At 44.2% G+C, this 12,581-nt stretch overlaps 1 non-coding gene across 1 annotated transcript; it reads right to left on the bottom strand.

The window, feature by feature from the left end:
- Positions 1-11,511: 11,511 nt before the first annotated feature.
- TRNAW-CCA (transfer RNA tryptophan (anticodon CCA)) lies at positions 11,512-11,583 on the bottom strand. The gene has a single exon. It is a non-coding gene; the product is annotated as a tRNA-Trp (tRNA).
- Between the last annotated feature and the right edge of the window lie 998 nt (positions 11,584-12,581).

The raw sequence follows: 12,581 nt of genomic DNA, 5'->3' as shown, positions 1-12,581 counted from the left end.
ACATGTCCAACTGCTTCTATACATTACATTGATCTTTCAACGAATGCTATAGCTTGATAGACTGAGAGAGCGGTCATTTTAGTTGGGAAATGGTCAGTATGACCTCTCCTGAGCTCTGTATGGCTATTAGTGCACAGTGCTAGTAGCAATAAAGGTTGTGTAATTGAGCTGGTGAAGTAAACAAGCTTCTTTAATAATGACCTTAGGAGGTGGTAGCCATGGGTCCTCCAGGCTTAGGATGTTCTTGAAGTGATCTATACCTCACTGACAGACAGACTTGTCAGCTTCAAGCCACACACATCCTCTCAAAAGACATTTTAATGCAATTAACAAGCCACACACCTAAATTCTCAAGCTACAAATCTCAAAGCCTTCCTGGACCATTCATAAGTGACCTTTGCGCCTTAGTTGCTCATGAGCTGTTTGCTAAAATCCCTTGTAAGCCGTTATTCACATGCTCTCCCTAAAACACCCACAGGGATTTAAAAAGCTCTGCCACGGCTTCAAATTGAAACAGTACTACCATGCCTCAGCCATGCCACAATGTGCAATACTCTTACGCTCTCCAGTCACAACACACAACATGCTCCCCTGCATGAAGGCTTTACAGTTTCCACAACTATGCAATGTGCAGAGGTTACAGGTAAGAAACATAGAATCCTATTCTCTATGCTAAATTCACCATGAACACCACCTTTGCAAAATATCCAGGCTATGCCTTTGATATTATTATAAAATGATTATGATTTTTTAATCCAGACAGAGGAAAAGGCTGTTTTTATCTTGGAGCCATCATCGGTCACACCCTCTACGGTGTTCTCTGTCTGAAACTAGCTTAATCCAATTCATGAAACGCTTGACAATCATGGTCTTCCAGGACTAACTAGGCGCATCCCAACACCAACTTGCCCACTTGCTGTAAAGACAATCATAGCATGTATAGCATTACAATAATTATACATATTAAATAAAAAACGGGTACAAACACGAGTAGCAAAGGACAATGCTGTGCAGAATGGATGCACATGAGGAAGATGTCGGTGTGTTGCTGATGGAAGACTTGTTAAAACAGTAATGCACAGCTATTCACCCTCCCAACTGAAGAAAAAAAAAGCTGAGAATGTAAAGGACCGGGAAGTAAAAGAAATATTTATATCTCTCTTAGCAAAGTGACCAAAGTTTCAAGATAAACAAATCTGACAGTCAACGACATTTAAGAAGGGCCTTTACATAGGCATACTCATGCCTGTGTTATCGTACGGTCTAGAAGTGCTGAACAATCAATAGAGGTATTCTCTAGAACAGAGGGCTTCATATGGAAGCATTGGGCCTCATTACGACCCTGGCGCTAAGTGGTTAACGGCGCCGTAAAAGTCCCTTTGACCAGCCGTTAAAGTAGGGACCCGCAAAAGGACTCTGGAGGTAAGTACGGTACCGCAATTTGCGGTACCGTACTTACCGCCTTCCCCAGTCCCATTGAGCCCTATGGGGCAAAAATGGGAATGAGGAAGGGCCAATGTTCAATGGGGAATTACCGCCCTGCCAACCTTGGAATGGGGTGGTAATTCCCCATTGAACATTGGCGGACTCGTTACAATACCGGCACCAACCATGGTGCTAATAGCGCCATGGGTTAGCGCCGGTGTTGTAATGAGGGCCATTGTCTTCGACTACCCACATCATTGCCAATGATTCTCGTGAGAGTTGAGCATCGCTTGCAATCATTGGATTCGATGTTCATTTGTAAGAAACGAATGCTGCGCAATATGATGCTGGATCCAAAATCCTTATTTGAGGATCTGGGCAATATTTTTTAGCAGGTACCTCAACATTGTTGGGAAACCTGCATTCTTAAATGTTTAGTGGCCTTGGAAAACATTGGGACTACCTGTGATGATTTGTTAAAAAAAAAAACATAATTTAGTAAAAATGAGAGTAAAATTATGGGATTGGTGTAACTACAATACAAATATGTAAGGTATACGACTATTATAAATTTATAAATAAGCAAATTAACAAACTGTCAAGCTACTTATTGTTATTGTCAGATTGCAGGGTTAGATCCACTTACTTTAGATTTAGTTTGAATCCCGTTGGTAGCACTCTCCGTTTAAAGTTGTACCCATGCGCATCCCCATTTTTATAAAACACTACCTTTCCTTGTTTTCCACATTCGTTTGAAACACCCCTTATTGCCGAAATCAAGGAGTTTGTAAACAATTACAACACCCTGATGCATGAAAATGTCTTCGATCGGGCCTATAACTATGGGCCCCGGGGCATTAACTGAGTCGGTAATGCCCCCGCCGCTCTGGTCATATTGCTTAATTGTAAACCATATATACTTAACATGTTTTTTAAAAGTACTACCCCACTCACACCACTTCAACCACCTTTGCCCCTCCCCTGCATTCCCCTACATCATCCCCATCTCCTTAAAAAGACCCACACCACCCGCCTCCCATCCCACTGTATCTGCATATAAATTGTGCGGTTTTAACTGCAACTGTAAACATGTTAATAATAAAGGAGCTGTTGCTCTGATTAATATTAATGCCTTGCTATTTGTTCGTTTTTCAGCCGATCTCTGTGGTGCAATCAGTTAAAGCATGTGGTTGATAGCTGGAAGGTTGGCGTTTCAGCCGATCCTGAGAAGGCAACATTCTGAAAGTATTACAATGTTTATTTGGTTTATAATTCTTGTCACCCTGCCTTTCCCAAAAACAGGGTGGGTTTTTAAGTTTTAAAAAAAAAAAAACTCTTGGGAGGGGGGCTAGACAGCCGATTCAGGGACAGTCCTGGTAAAACAGGTACGTGCGGTCCCCTTATCTCTTAGTCATAATCTTTGTTGCAGGTCATTTCCTTTGCTTTCATTTCCAACACTAGAGTTATGCTTTTGGACCTTACCAGTTTTGGACTGTCAGGCCTTGTGGCAGGTTGCCCTACATTACAATTTACAAACATACAGCCAATATGCTCAGCAACCAAGCCAACCATATGCACAGCAGCAATAACCACACCCAGTATACACACTGACTCCCTCTGTGTGCACATTCCACCACACACTCAAGCACAAAAATAGATAATTCCAGCAACAAAAGACAGCCAACATTATGACCACGCACAACATAAAACTCACCCCGTCAACACAAACCCACACCACACACCACACACACAATCACCCAATTTTCATAACCACAAACAACATACACAGTCACCCACACAACAGACACACTGCCTCCAAGATATACACACTCACCCCATTATTATGAGGCACACTCACCCCATAACATATACACCTGTATGCATCACAATATACACTGAAGCAAGGAAACACATAGTAACCCCCGCTGGTAAATATTAGAAACATACACTGAATGACCACACTGTACACATTCAAAAATACATACAAGCAAGAAAATCCATAATTCCAAGAACAATATTCAGCAAACATTACCATAACCACACACAGCATGCACATTGACCCCCACTGTACATGCATCGAAACATGTACTCAAGCAAAAAAAGACATAATTCCAGGAATAATATTCAGCCAACATTAACATAACACACAGCATACACACTTCACCTCACATTGCAAACATACACTCAATCCCTGGAGCGTAAAAATTCCAAAATACACTCAATCAAGAAAAGCCATAATTCAAGGAACAATATTCAGCCAACATTACCATAACCACACACAGCATACACACCACTGCCTATGCATCACAAAATACGCTCAAGCAACAACGACAAAAAGAATTTGAGGAACAAGTTTCAGCCAACATTAGGATAACCATGCTCAGTATCCCGCATTGCATACACATTACAAACATACAGTCACCCCCCAGAGCATTCACATTCCAACATTCACTCAAGCAAGAGAATACATAATTCCAGGAACAATATTCAGTCAACATTACCATAACCACACACAGTATACACATTTACATCCACTGTGTACGCATCACAACATGCACTTAAGCTAGGAAATACATAATTTAGGCAAGGAAAAACATAATAATTAATGTATTAACAAAAACGATATATGTAAAGGAAAAACTAAACTAAAGCAGCACATTATTGTAAAATATAACATAGACCCCTCATTTGTTCCACCTGAAACATACTTTCAGTTTGACGCCTAATGTTCTGGTGAGAAATGAAATGAAGTCATGTTCATCTGAAAATGTATATATAAATCTATTTACAGTAGTGCAAGCACGATTCATTTTTTGATGATTCACACTTCTCCCCATCCACACTTTACATGCTGTCAAACATGAAAACATTTGTTTCTGGACATAATCCTGCGTAGTCGTTCAGTTTTAATGTTAAAACACGTATGTTCCTCTTTTGTAGCCAAGATAGCTCCAACAATTGTGAATTAAACTATAATCTGGAATTTTGATAACAGTGTCACAATAAACAAAAACTTTCTTGAGAATTTTTAGCCATTTGCCACCTCAATAAGTAAACCATTCCACCTTTATTTTACCAAATGGCGAAACACTTAGCAGTTGGTGTAAAGACTGGAGGGGGTGTTTGTACTCCTGCTCTCTATATGGCAGAGGAGATGCACAGAGTACCCCAACCAAGATTCTCTATAGGGTAGCGCTGGTCGAGCAATCAAGGCCTAGCTTCTCAGGAGGTGATGCAGGCTGGTTCTTAAGTACAGTGTAGTCCCCAAGCCCCGACAAAGGAATGTCCACACACTGTTTTAGTTAAAATACGTCTTTATATAATTAATATTCAAGGTTATGTACACTATCAAAATAACTCACTTTATGCTCAGAAAATCCACAATGGCAAATATATAGAGTTCTAAATTGGTACCACAATTATTATCAGATCTCATTAAAGTGCATCAACTATACTCTGGTCAAATGTCACACAGATCAAGGAAGAAAAGTAACCAACAATAGATATAGGAGGAAAGCAGTTGGTTAGAACAATGGGCAGAATATTGACCCCTACCAACTAGGCACAATTCTGTGTGGAGATCCCCCACCTGTGCAACCTGTAAATTAAAGATATATCACAAGCCCAGTCCATATATTGTTCTATAAGTCTTATTTCCTTCTATAAGGTTTCTACCCCCAATGTTCCTGTTAGAGAAGAGTTCTTCAATGAGGCGTTGATGGATCCTTCTTGAGTGACTCCCTTTAAAGCAGGAGCCACGGATCGTCAAGAGGCGTCAAAGAAGATGAACTTTGCATCAACGCATTGATGAAAAGTTCGATGGTGCCGAGACCACGGTGCCGATCCAGGCGGTTCTCGTGGGCGACGTCCTGCGAGGATGAGATGTGTGGGCCATCTCAGTGTTTGATAGTTCAGGACCGCAAAGAGTTTCTGAAGAACTGTGGCCCGACAAGGGCGTCGAGTCGTCAAAGTCTTTGTGGTCTTTGGGTGGCGGGAAACCCACTGGCGGATGCTCCTCAGCCCGTCAACGGCCTGGCCTTCTCCGGCGGGATAAAGTGGGCGGTGGTGCGGACGAGCACATCTGTGAATCAAAAGTCTTAGGCAAAGGAGCATGCAGCTCAGTTCGCCAGCGGCACAGTGTCAAGCGGTCCCCTCTTCTGGGCAACCCGGCTTCGACGGGCCTCCAGCGATTAAGGCGATACTCCGAACCCTGGTCGATAGCAATGGACTTTGACTGCGTCGATGTCCAGGTGCTTTGCTTTGTTCTCCTTGGCGGTCCCCGTCTCCGGTCGGCAGCCTTTCGAGGGTATGACTTCTAGGGAGCTTTGATGAAGGTTAGCGGTGCTCGATGGTCCCTCGGAGCACAGGAAGATGGCGCGTAACCAGGCCCTCTCTCGGATCAGTCCTTGATGAACTCGACAGCTTTCGGATTGGGTCGCAACAAATGCAGCAGCAGTTCTTCTTCTTCCAGCTGGGCTTCAAGGATAAGGTTCCAGTTACTCTTCAAGTGTCAACTCAGCTTCTGAACAATTTCCAGTGGTGAGAGGTCCCCAGATATACTATTCTGCCTCCCATCCACACTGCTGGGTCACAGCCAATCATACAGAAGGGCATTCATGCAGTCAGTCAGCTAATCAGGCATACTGTGAATTCAGGCCATACTCCTCCCTCTCAGACACTCAAAACAAGGAATGTGTATTGGGACAAGTACCCGGCCATTCAACACTACACACTGCACTCATACCAGTTTCGGACAGGGCTGTTTCAGTCATTGTGTCATGCACCAGAAACCAGACAGCCACAACAAGAAGTGCATATTGGTCACACACTCCATTCACCCAGGTCCCACCCACAGGGTGTACCCACAACATACAGTCACTGGAAAGGCTCCAGCCAGTCTGGCCTGGACTTCACAACAACACTATAAATGGAACTTCAACCCAACAGCCAGTCAGGGGGAAGGGACAGTGTCAGGGCTACCCAGGACTTTGGGAAAACAAGGTAACAGGCAATAGAAAGCAAGAAGCCACATTGGCCATCTCGTTTCCTATCAGGAATCAACTGATTCCAATGGCAGGGCCTGGATATCCCAAAATGGAGGATACTCAGAGCACCTGTCAAAGTCAGCATGGAGCTGCCACCAGCCCATACCCTGCTCTGTGGGCCACACACAGGTACCCAAAAACATACACTAGGCGCACAGGGTTTCACCCCCACCCATGGGTGCCATAAGGGTATCCCATGAGTCTGTACACCAAACCAAAAACAGGAAGAGCTGCACTCCCAGGTGTCCCATATGGACTCCTGGCCAGAAGACAATACAGAACACAAATGAAAAAGGACTACAGGACAAGGACAGGGAGGCTCTGTCCCTCCAAAGCATTTCCAGCATTACAGTCGACATACATAATGCTCCAGCCAATAGACACAGGAGTCTCCAAAAATCAACAATTTCTTTCCCTACATTTAAAAAAAAAGTTTAAATACTGTAATGAATCCAATGGATTCATCTCAGATTCTATTGCAGTAACCTCCTCCCATGTGGCCAGGGGATGGCAGTCGCTACCTGATCCTGACCCTGGGACCAGCTATATGAGGAAGGTTCACATTGGAGGAGACAGCCTCCGGGGAATGTCATGGCTCCATTGGATGAGAGATGGTATGCTCTATTTGCGCAAGAAAAAAGCCCCTTGGTACTCAATACCCTAATGGCCTATTACCATGCATCTACACACCCCCACCTTAGGGAAACTAAAGAAACCTTTTCCCAAAACTTGTTAGGCCAAACTTCCATCCCAGTTCAAAATGGTAAAAGCTCCAGGACTACCTTTTACAGTTTTTCATTTTCTTCCATATAGAGCTTGCTCATCATTAGGAATCATTGAAACAGATTTTCCAAGTAATCTGCATCAGTTAATATCAATGGATTACATCTCCCACAATTACCCAAGTACTGGGACAGGGAGGAGGAAGGGACCGATGCAGAGTAGAATGAGCCACAAGCTCAATGAGCTTTCTAGTTCTTTTCAAAATGTGCCTGTGCATCGGACATTTAAAGATTAAAAAAAGCTGCAAGTGGCTTCTGCTGTTAGGGAGAAGTTGTAGCACCTATGCATGAGACTTGTGGGACTTGGAAGCACAAACTAGTGTGGTGGAGCCAAAGGGCTCGCTGCATGAGCAGGATGTGCCGCAGACATGCCAGGAGCATTCCAGGGTGCTCGGCAACCGGCGAAAGCAGCGTTTCACCTACCGGGACTTGAAGCAAGACAGGCGTGCTGAAGCAAAGCAGCGAGAGAAACAGGAATGACGTGAAAGCTGTCCAGAGTGGAAAGCAGGCAGCAAAGTAATTCCCCATAAGCGCGAACTGGATTGAAGACTCCACACATAGCGGGTGAGTCAGCCCAAGCAAAGTGGGGACCCAAGGGCATTTCTGCATCTGTACCAAATACAAACTGTAAACATTAAAACTGCAGAAACAGGAACATTAAAGAGACTGATTGCAAAACAAGGAAGTATATTTCAAATAAGGACCCCAGCTATATATGGTCATATGGAATGCATATATTGGGGGAACCCCGAGAAAATGTGGAATAACCAGATGCACAATACCGAAGAAGATATATGCAATTGCGGAAGTGCATGAGGAACTGTTATCTGTGAAAATAAGAAATCCTATAGCAAGTCTAAACCATAGGCACCCCTTTCTCTAGGAGATATTTCTAAGTAGACTTGTGGGGTAATAAAACGACCATTGTATCTGAAGATAAGGTGCAGAGGAGAAAGCAAGGTCCTGGCACATGGAACCTTTAATAACATGAAAAAAGAAAAGGGTTCCCAGCATTGGGAACTCCCGTCCTCTGCACACTATCTATGGCCAACAAAGCCAAATGGTACTGAAGAGATTACAATAGTAGTAAATGTGAGTATATAAATGTCGATAGTAATTGATAAATTGTTATCCATTACAATAGTAGTAAATATCAGTATGTATACACTCACCTTTACTACTGTTGTAATCTCTTCAGTACTATTTGGCTTTTTTGGCCATAGATAGTGTGCAGGGGACAGGAGTTTTCAATATAAGAAGTCCTGGCAGGTGAGTAAACCAGGCAATCATAAATGTGTAAAAAGTCCTGGCAGAGGGGAGAATACTAGGCAGTTGCAAATCTACAGGAAGTCCCAAGAAAGCATATACAACTGTGTTTGCTATCCAAGAAGGAACTTTTGAAAAAAAGGAACTACAAAGCTAAGTATCTTTACCACTAACAGTATTGTTGTGGGCCAAGAAAGACACAAATAACTGTTAGACCAAGAATTATTGGCATTAAGGATGAATCCAGGGGAAGGGAATTAACCTCTGGGACAAGGCGTGTTACTCTTGGTGCATTTTGGTGTTGAGGAATTAATTGCAGTGAGACAAAATCCGGGAGAAGGGATCCCCTAGAACTAAGACCTTTTATTGTACTTAAGAGAACTTTGTATTGAAGAACCACTGACATTGAGAAAGAATCCAGGGAATGGGAATTTCCCCCAGGAGTCAAAGGTTTAGGCATTAGAAAAACATTTTTGAGAATTAACTTAAGGGAGGAGTCACCCTCTGGAACAAAGACTCTTTCACCTTGGAGAACGTTTATGTTCGAGCTGTTTTATTTTTCTTTATGAGCTCTTGTTTTTCAATTACCAGGTTAAAGACATTTCCCTTTTTTACCTTATAGTTTGATTTGTAATGTGAGGGTCGGATAGAACGTTTGGATACAAGGACAGTTTTGATTTTGACATCTTGACACAGACACATTCTTAGTTTTTGCTTTAGGTATGGAAGGGAGGCCTTTTCCCAATCTTGTTTGTGTTAATAAAATTCTTTAACCAAAAACATGATAACCTCGTGTCTGACTCTCATTTCTAACTCCTCACAATAAGTACACGCATGAGAAAAATATAAAAAAGTATGAATAATGGTATACAAATATCTAAAAATATACAGACAAGCATGCAAAATACAAAACAACATACGTGCCTTACAGACAGTATGCATAATGATGTACATATACATTGTGCACATGTATACTGTAGTAATGCTACACCTATACTTAGATTTAGGTGATTGGAATAACACTGCAATACTACAAAAATGCATGCATGTATAATTACTGGAATAACAGAACAATGCTTATGTATAATATATTTTCTTATCCCACCTCAGGACATGTATCCCTGCAACATAACATTAGTGCTCTACATACTGCCACAATGCTGCACAATGGCACAATCTTGCCTCTGCAGCTGCCGCACACCAGCCAAGGCGGAGATGAGGGAACGGGACTCCTGCACCAGGGTCATACTCTTCGGCATGGCCGACACGGAGGTCTACCAAAGGTATAGCTTCTCTCTTCATCATCATGGACATGTTGCCGGAGGGGGATGGTGATTTGCACCCGGCCACAACACATTCAAATGCCATCGGGCACATGTGAAGCTCCTGGCCACCTTGGTTTTCTTCACCACTGGCTCATTTCAGAGGACCAGTGGCATCACAGCAGGCAACTCCCAGGCCACGCAATCACACCTACTGCCCAGGTCGTGGCATGCATCATATTGACCATCCCATGCCATGTCCACATGCCTTTGACCCAGAACAAACAAAGACAGGTGACCCCTGGATTCTACATGACACACCGATTCCCCTGGGTCATCAGTGCCATTGACTGCACCCATGCTGCACTATTCGCCAGCCCAGGCCAATGCGTACATGTCCCATAACCGGCACCGCTGGCACTCCACTAACATGCAACTGGTTTTTTATGCCGGTCAGGGATGTCTCTATGGGGGGGCAAACGGGGCACGTGCCCCGGGCCCCGCATCCTGGTGGCCCTGGAGGGGTACCCCGATGGGCGTAGGACATGGGAGGCATGGGGGACAAATTCCCCCCACAATCTCAAGTGGGGGGATACAATGCCCTTTATCCCCCCCAGTTTGTGTGTCCTGTGTCCATCATGTCTGTGCACTGATGCTTGCAAACTTCAGACTCTGTCTGAAGTTTGCATGCAGCAGGCATGGGCCGACGCTGTGTTTTCGATTCTCCATGCCGCCCATGGCATGATTGATTCACTGTACAACAACAGTGGGGGAGGGGGAGGAGGACGACGAAGGACCACGAGCAAGAGTTGTTGCCAACAACTCTTGCTCGTGCGTTCCCCTCCTCCCCCACCCCCAGGGAAAACGGCAAGTGCCACTGCCAGTGCAGGCTGGGCTGTAGTGTTCAGTGCAATTCTGCGCAGCTTGCCAGCCTCCCTCATCTTCCGAGAAGCCAAGCCAGCAGGCAGCAACGCGTGCTGTGGAGACTCGTGACGGTGACGAAGGATGGTGAGAGACTAGAAGAAGACTGATTGTCTGCTGCTCAGCTCTCTCTGTCTCAGGTAGGTTGGCAGTGGTGCAGTGTTGACCAGGACTCTGCCATTAGACTGTGACATGTCCTCACAGCCGTCTCTGTGGCGCAATGTTGGTGGTTCAAGCCCACCCAGGAATGCATTTGTTTTCATCTTCCATTTTGTTTGATGCTGGCTCTTCACCCCATTATACAGCCACCTCAGATGCCGAGAACAGAGATGGCCCACAAAGGCAGCGGGCGCAGTCCCCAGTATTAATAGCAGCAGGTTCCTCTGCTTCTCAAACACATTTAACAGCTAAAAGCGTCTTATTTGTACAGTGCATTTCTGTACACCCAGCACTCGCCCTAAAGGTATACGGGTGAACATTCCCCTGTTGGCATGAGTGGGGTGGGGCTTTTTTCTGTGCGGCCCACAATATGTCCTGACATCACAGCAAGTTCCCTCAACATGTAACGGGCTGTTAGCGGCGCTGTGAACTCCCTCCTTTCCGCCGCCACTGTGTGCAGCAGGATTGCCCCAAGTGCACAACAAAAAGCATCAACCGCCGGACACTGGGGGGGTCCTTCTCCGGGTGAACACGTAGGTTTATCAAACAGTTAAGGATGAACTCTGTGTCTTCTCTGCGCAGTATTTGGCAAAATGACCACAGGATTTAAAATAATGTTACTTTTAATCGCTCAAAAAATCGAGACTCACTTGACCTTGACATGATTTGAACACACAACCTTCTGATCTGGAGTCAGACGCGCTACCATTGCGCCACAAGGTCCTTTGTATGGGACCTCTTGAGGATCTCATCTGTGGTCAGCTGTGGCAGTGAGGCAGAAGCCACTTCATGCACCGACACTGAAAACGTACCTCTGATTTCATACATGCAAAACCTGCCTTTTGAACAGGGGAAAGGCAGAGTAAAGCATCAGGGGACGCAGCAAATGCAGGCAGTTGTCAAACGCATCTGCTCCACAGAAGGCTTCTCACATGCGGCTTATCTGGGAAAATAACCCATGTTATAGACAATTTGTCTTTATCCATCCCACACTCGTGTACATGCCCGGAGACAGGGGCTCACACCTTTCAGTTGCTTTGAAAAAGATGCATTTGTTCTTTAGTTCATTTCGAATAGTGTGCACATTTTCAATCGCCTTTCTAATTGATAAATGACACAGAGCAGCCAATATTCTTCTAAAATGAATCCTGTATTCTGTCCCTGACACAGCCATAGGTTACAGAGGGGGGGGCGAGGGGTCTTTTCATGGGAGTCTCTAAAGAATCAGAAAAGCTGTTTGTTTTCTAATTGGTTAGACACAATCTCCCAAATCACTACCCAGCACAGTTAATGTGTAGGATTATGGGAGTTGTAGTCTGAACTCTGAAAAATGTTGTGTGCCGCCGGATGCAAACCATGCCCTCATTTCTGTTGGTATGGTTACGTCAGCATAAACTAGCAACTCACTCCCTGAAGATTATCAATGTTCATTGATGTGACTTTTATTTTATGTTCTGCAGGTTTGACCCCCCTGTAAAGAGCAATTTGTTTTTGGCATCTTTGTTTGCAGATATTAATTCAACAGGAAAGCATAATTAAAAAAGTATAAAAAAGAAATATAAAGGAATGCATGAATAAATTAATCTGTATTCATCACGGGGCATTTCTAAATAAGGTGGGTAGTCTTGTGGTTAGTAGGGTAGCGTCATTAGGTGTTGGCTTGATGAGGATGTGAGAGATACTAATTTTACTAAATGCGGTGGGGGAGGAAGCAGGGCAGT

The sequence above is a fragment of the Ambystoma mexicanum genome, chromosome 12 (assembly GCF_040938575.1).
Source record: "Ambystoma mexicanum isolate Mex_15411 chromosome 12, UKY_AmexF1_1, whole genome shotgun sequence".
NCBI lineage: Eukaryota > Metazoa > Chordata > Amphibia > Caudata > Ambystomatidae > Ambystoma > Ambystoma mexicanum.
This window is presented reverse-complemented; position numbering and strand designations above follow the sequence as displayed.